Source organism: Misgurnus anguillicaudatus, chromosome 4, assembly GCF_027580225.2.
Source record: "Misgurnus anguillicaudatus chromosome 4, ASM2758022v2, whole genome shotgun sequence".
Lineage (NCBI taxonomy): Eukaryota > Metazoa > Chordata > Actinopteri > Cypriniformes > Cobitidae > Misgurnus > Misgurnus anguillicaudatus.
Genome location: NC_073340.2, coordinates 10133929 through 10139928, shown reverse-complemented (window position 1 = coordinate 10139928; position 6000 = coordinate 10133929).

The window sequence follows — 6000 nt, the reverse complement described above, 5'->3', positions numbered from 1 at the left end:
TTACATCCAAGACCTGCCTGAAACAATTTAGTTCCCAGATATAAAGCATCTGCTGATGATCACAGAAATCCATTAGTAGTTTCCCTGGAGATGACAGTTTTGTTTTTGTTATGAATACGTGGGATAAAACCATCACCATTTTTTGTGCTATTTTCATTTTTTCCCAACTTGGATGGAAAACCAACTTTTGTTGGCTAAAAAGCATATTTTTGCTTTATGTCTTTTTTAATACACTTATTACTGATGCAAAAAATGCTTTTGTCCTAAAATAAAATAAGCACATGAAAATATTGAGATTTCAGATTTAGAGTTTCATACTGTATGTGTGTTACAACATGTGTTACACCAGATGCGAGTTCAACGATTTGCGCGAGTAGATCTAGTTCGCGCGAATGGCGCGAATTTAGCGTTTAGCGGGGTACGCGCAAATGGTGCTTTTTGCGTTTGACGCGAATTTGCGGCTGACCCTGAGTGGAAAATTTTGAACTTTGGCGGATTTTTGCGCCACGTTAACCAATCAGGAGCCTGCTTGCTGCTGTAGCGGCAGCCCCGCCTGGAGTCACTCATTCAGCATGAAGGCTTGATATTGTCCGTGAGCAATCACCCGGAGCTATACGACACAAGTTCTTATTTCTATAGAGAGAGGAATAAAAAGGACCTCGCTTGGAAGAGTGTCAGTGAACACATTGGGCAACCTGGTAAGTTGTAATACACATTTTACTTTTGAGTCACGTGACGTTTATCGACCCGCATCGTTTATTTTCCCCCTATAGACCCCTTCACGGTTCACGTCACAGGCGGTTCCCACTGCGCATGTCGGGGTCAGAAAAGCCATTACAGCAGATTGAGTTGCGTATTATTCGGTATCGTCAAAAATGCCTACTTACGTCGTGGGCCGTGAAAATCGCACCAGGTCTTCCGTTAAGTTTTCGCGATTCATGCATAATCTCATAAACAAAAAATACAACATCTGCGGCTGCAAGCAATTAACATGCAGACTGGGACAATGCAAATATCAAAGAGGCTTGTGTTTTGTAGTGCTCACTTCATTTCAGGTAAGTCATCATTTTTCAGACCTGTTAAATTAAACTCGAAAGCCTAAATGGTATGAACAGTTTGACCCCATGCTGCGCGTGCACCCGATAGTCATTCAATGTTTACAAACCTTGAAAGGGTCTATAGTAAGGTGACCAAATAGAAACCGGTAACTCTCGATAAATGCACAATCAACATCAGCCATCTTGCAAACAGACAACCGCATAGCACTTGCCCCTCCCACAAGAAGCGGATTTTGCCTCTGACACGCGACAAATGCTTGCTTTTTCTACCGCGCCTAGTTTGCCGTTTGAACAGTTTGAATGCATTCGCGCGTCTACTTTGCTCTAGACGTGCGAATGCATTCAAACTGTTCAAACGGCAAACTAGCCGCGGTAGACACGATATTGACGCCTCAAACGCGATTGGTGTAAACGCAGCATTAAAGGAAAACACAACCATTTTTCAATATTTTACTATGTTCTTACCTCAACTTAGACAAATTAATACATCTCTATCTTTTGTCAATGCATGCACTTAATCTTTGTATAGTGCCTCATGAATGTGTTTAGCCTAGTCCCATTCATTCCTATGGCTCCAAACAGGGATGAATTTAGAAGCCACCAAACACTTCCATGTTTTCCCTATTTAAAGACTGTTAAGGGCGACTTATAGTCCCGCGCAGGTCCCACGGCGTAGCAGCGACGGCGTAGGTTCCGCGTCGGTTTTCATTTATACTTGTGCGTCGCCGTCCGCGTCGACGTGCAAACACACGCGAAACCGCTGGTTGGCAGTAATCACGCGTGTAACCACAGTAGCAGCAGAAGTCGTCACAGAAGAAGAAGCTAAGCAAGTAAACCCACAAACGAAGAAGAAATAGCAACTTGTTGTGTATAATTTGAGAAGACCAGCAATGATGGAAGTAAATAAACAGCGACTTATGTTTCAGTTTGAGTTAAATCACTCCTCAACTTGGCTCATCTTTGTTTTCACCGTCTCAAACGGAAATACCTATGACGCAGTTTTTTTACCTGACGGGAGGGGTTCTGGTGGACCAATCACAGCGCTTACGGTCCGCGTAGAGCCGACGCGCTGTTAGAAATTTTGTGAAGTGCGCGTCAGGCTACGCAGAGCTACGCACAGGCTACGGATAGCCTACGCCGTAGCTACGCCGTAGGACCTACGCACGACTATAAATTGCCCTTTACGAGTAGTTACACAAGTATGGTGGCACAAAATAAAACTTTTGTTTGGAGACATTGGAATGAATGGGGCTAGGCTTAATGCTAACACAAAGATTAAAAGAGCATGCATTGAAAAAAAGATAGGTATGTATTAATTAATCTAAACTGAGGTAAAAACATAGTAAAATATTGAAAAACAGTTATGTTTTCCTTTTATTAAGGAATAGTTCACCCTAAAAGGAAAATTTTGTTATCAGTTTTCTTCTTCTGCTGAATACACAAGAAGATATTTTGATAAATGATGGGAAGCATCAACAGAATAGAATAAAGACATGTGTACAGGTTTAGAACAAAATGAGAGAGAGAGAGAGAGAGAGAGAGAGAGAGAGAGAGAGAGAGAGAGAGAGAGAGAGAGAGAGAGAGAGAGAGAGAGAGAGAGAGAGAAAGAGAGAGAGAATAATCGTTTGTGTCTCACTGTCAGGTAGATTAACATGAATAAAAACTCCCGTGTGACTTCGGTTATTCAGGTACTCTTGTCTGTTTAGTTTGTCCTCTAGTGTGTTTATCGTCCTCTTCAAATGTCTTTCAGCCTGACAGCTTCTACATCTGACAACAGCCAGACTCCACAAAACCACTTCAGAAGGGAAAGAGCGATAGTGAGTTAATGGGTGTTGTTGATAGAGGAGATGGGGTGATGATTTGTTAGATAAAAGAGAAACAGGGGGATGCTGAGAGGCCATGATAGGGGACGGGAGGCTCCGTGTCTCCTTTACAGTATCACTCTGCTCTGCTCTGTACTGAGTGGGATGTTAAACTTTAAAATGTCTCCCGCTGTGATGATGTAACACAGCATGAGTCTGTGTGAAAGTGGGACACAGTTGTCTGTAGTCATGAAACCAAACAAACTGAGAGATAACTTCATCTACACACACACACAATAGGACAGATTCATGCTCTCAGCCAGCGTGCATAATGCTCATTGCAAGTATTGTCATGTATATTTCTGTTCATACTTTACCAATAAATAATGTATAATTCTCTCTCCAGATATGAATATGAAATTGTGGTCTTATAGTAAAAAATATATGAACATGTAACAATGTTCTTGTGGCTTTGTCGAGCATTGAAATAACACCGGAAAGGTCATGAGTTTGATCCCAGGGAACATACATACTGATAAAAAAATGTCTGAAAGCACTGAAAGGCCCTATTTACATTACAGCATTTGCATTTTTGTTTCAAAAATTGTTTTAAAAAGAAAAATCCTCATCTATACCGGGGTTTCAGAAAAGATCTACATCCGCTGTTTTTGCTTATCTCATGTTAATCTTGAGTACCTATAGAGTAGTATTACATCCTTTGTATATTCAAAGAGTCTTTAGTTTTATCAGATTGATAAAAAACAGATCAGCTTTATCAATTCTTTCCGAATAAACCCGACCCCCTCGACGCGTCCCGCGGGTGAAGTGAGTCACAAGCAAGCAACACACACAAAACATTATCCCACTTCTGTGGTTAACTTACACTCTAAAAAATATTGGTTTGTTTTTAACCCAACTGCTGGGTTGATTCAACATGGTTGATTAACAAAAACACAGGAGTTGGGTAAAAACAACTGGGTCATTTTAACCCAGAAATGTGTTCTGTCTAATAGTTACCCAGCCCTGGGTAAACAAACCCAATATTTATTGAGTGTTTGATTCACTACATGTTTGTGTTGTTGACAAGAAAAAACAGACACATTTGATGCAGTTTAACTTAATGCCTGCGACTCATGACATGGTTGGGACCGCCCCATTTGCTACCCTGGATATACAAACTATATACATTGCTTCTATAATTCTGGGTTCATTGGGAACATAAACAAACTTGGATTTCCCTCACAAATAAAAACACACTCCTCTGGTGACGTTGATTTCGTGTCAGCTCTTGGTTGATGTGTGCGTGCGCTATATTCCAGGTAAGTGCCCATATAAGGACTTCCACTGTACTTCCTGCACTGAAATTGTACATAAAATAAATAAAGCAAGATTGTTACGTATGAATCTTTCATGTTCGAAAAAGAACTTTCAGAAACTTACGAACCCTGTTGTGGTAAAGTGCATTCGGCACAGAAATACTCTGTCATACGTCCAACGTCCAACCATTTCTTAAACGGTGTTAAACAGTCAGAATGCATGAAATAGCTTTAGGTTTCAAGGTTGATGTTTGGCAATACGAACCTTTCAGCTCCAGTGGCGGCCGGCGACTTCTTTTTTTGAGGGCGCTCGATGCGAAGTTTGTTACAAAATGTGTGTAGCCTACGGCGTTTAATCAGACCCAAAAGTCGTGCGCACAAAAACCACGGCCGAGCGAGAGATACAAGCGCAGAACACTATTTGCGCGTGGAAAAGCATCCTCGCGAGCGCGCACTATTTGCGGCGGAAAAGCATCCTCGCAAGCTTGCAGAACACAATTTGCGCACGGAAAGTGTCCTCGTGAGAGCACACCTCCGTTCAGCATGCACAACGTTCTGGCTTTTGTCAGATGTAGAAGCTGTCAGGCTGAAAGACATTTGAAGAGGACGATAAACACACTAGAGGAGCCCTTGCTCTCGCGAGGACACTTTTCGGTGCAAATAATGTTCTGCGCACTCCCTGAGGAAGCTTGTGTTTTTGTGCGCGCAACTTTTGGGTCTGATTAAACGCGATAGTAGCCCATCATGTGTGTGATTTCTTTTTTCGAAATATGTGTTCTACGCATCGAGGGATCCTATGTGCATCACGTGTTTTGTCAAAATAAGTGCCTGCTGCAGATGCGTCTAAAGGGTTAATGATAAAAGAGACGCTCGCGTTTGCCAGGTACTCGCATAATGTCATGCGTAATCAGAGTTTACTGTTAAAGGAGTGACTTGCTTGTATGAGCATCTCTTTTATCATAAACGGTTTTGACGCATGTGCAGAAGGCACTTATTTTCACAAAACATGTAATGCACACAGGATCTCTCAAAGCGCAGAACACATATTTTGAAAAAAGAACCACACACGACACTCCAAAACACTTATTTTGAATTAGCGCCCCTCAGATGAGCAGTCACGAACCGCCCCTGTTCAGCTCTCTCCATAGATTTTCAGTTTGATTAAGGTCTGGAAATGTTCAATGGAAAACGTCTAGTGATGTGTCGTTTACAAACTTTCTTTGAAGCAAATAAGAAGAATCGACTTCCATCGTGGAGAGTTAAATCTTCAGCTGCAGGCAGGGGCGGGACTTTATTTGAATGGGCATCCCATGTTGCCAATCAAATAGAAGAATAAACTAGGATCATGCCATTAAGTGAAAGAAGGAAGCAAACACACGCTCTGAAGATAGTGAGTGTAGTGGTATAAACCAGGTACACAGAGCGACAGAGAGAGGCGGGGGAACTGAGTTCAAATGCAAGTGTGTTGGGAAAAAGTGAACTGAAAATGAGCCAAACCTGAAAAAGAAGTACAATCTTGCTGCATTTGAATGATACTGGAGACTGTAAAGGTGAGTCAGTGCAGAATTTGTACAATGAAAATATTTATTAGAGTATAGAGTCAACATCAAACCTACACAGACATCTAAGAACTGCCCACCAATCTGTGCAGCTGGAGGAGAGAGAGCAAGCGAGTTTGCCATCCACTGACCCTGAGCCAAGTCTTGCCGAAAACTCAAAAAAGGTCAAACCAAGATGAGCACATTTATTCTAAAACCAATGACCCCAGCCAAACGGATAAGTTTTGATGAGGAGCTGGCTAAAATAGTAGCCAATGACTTTCAT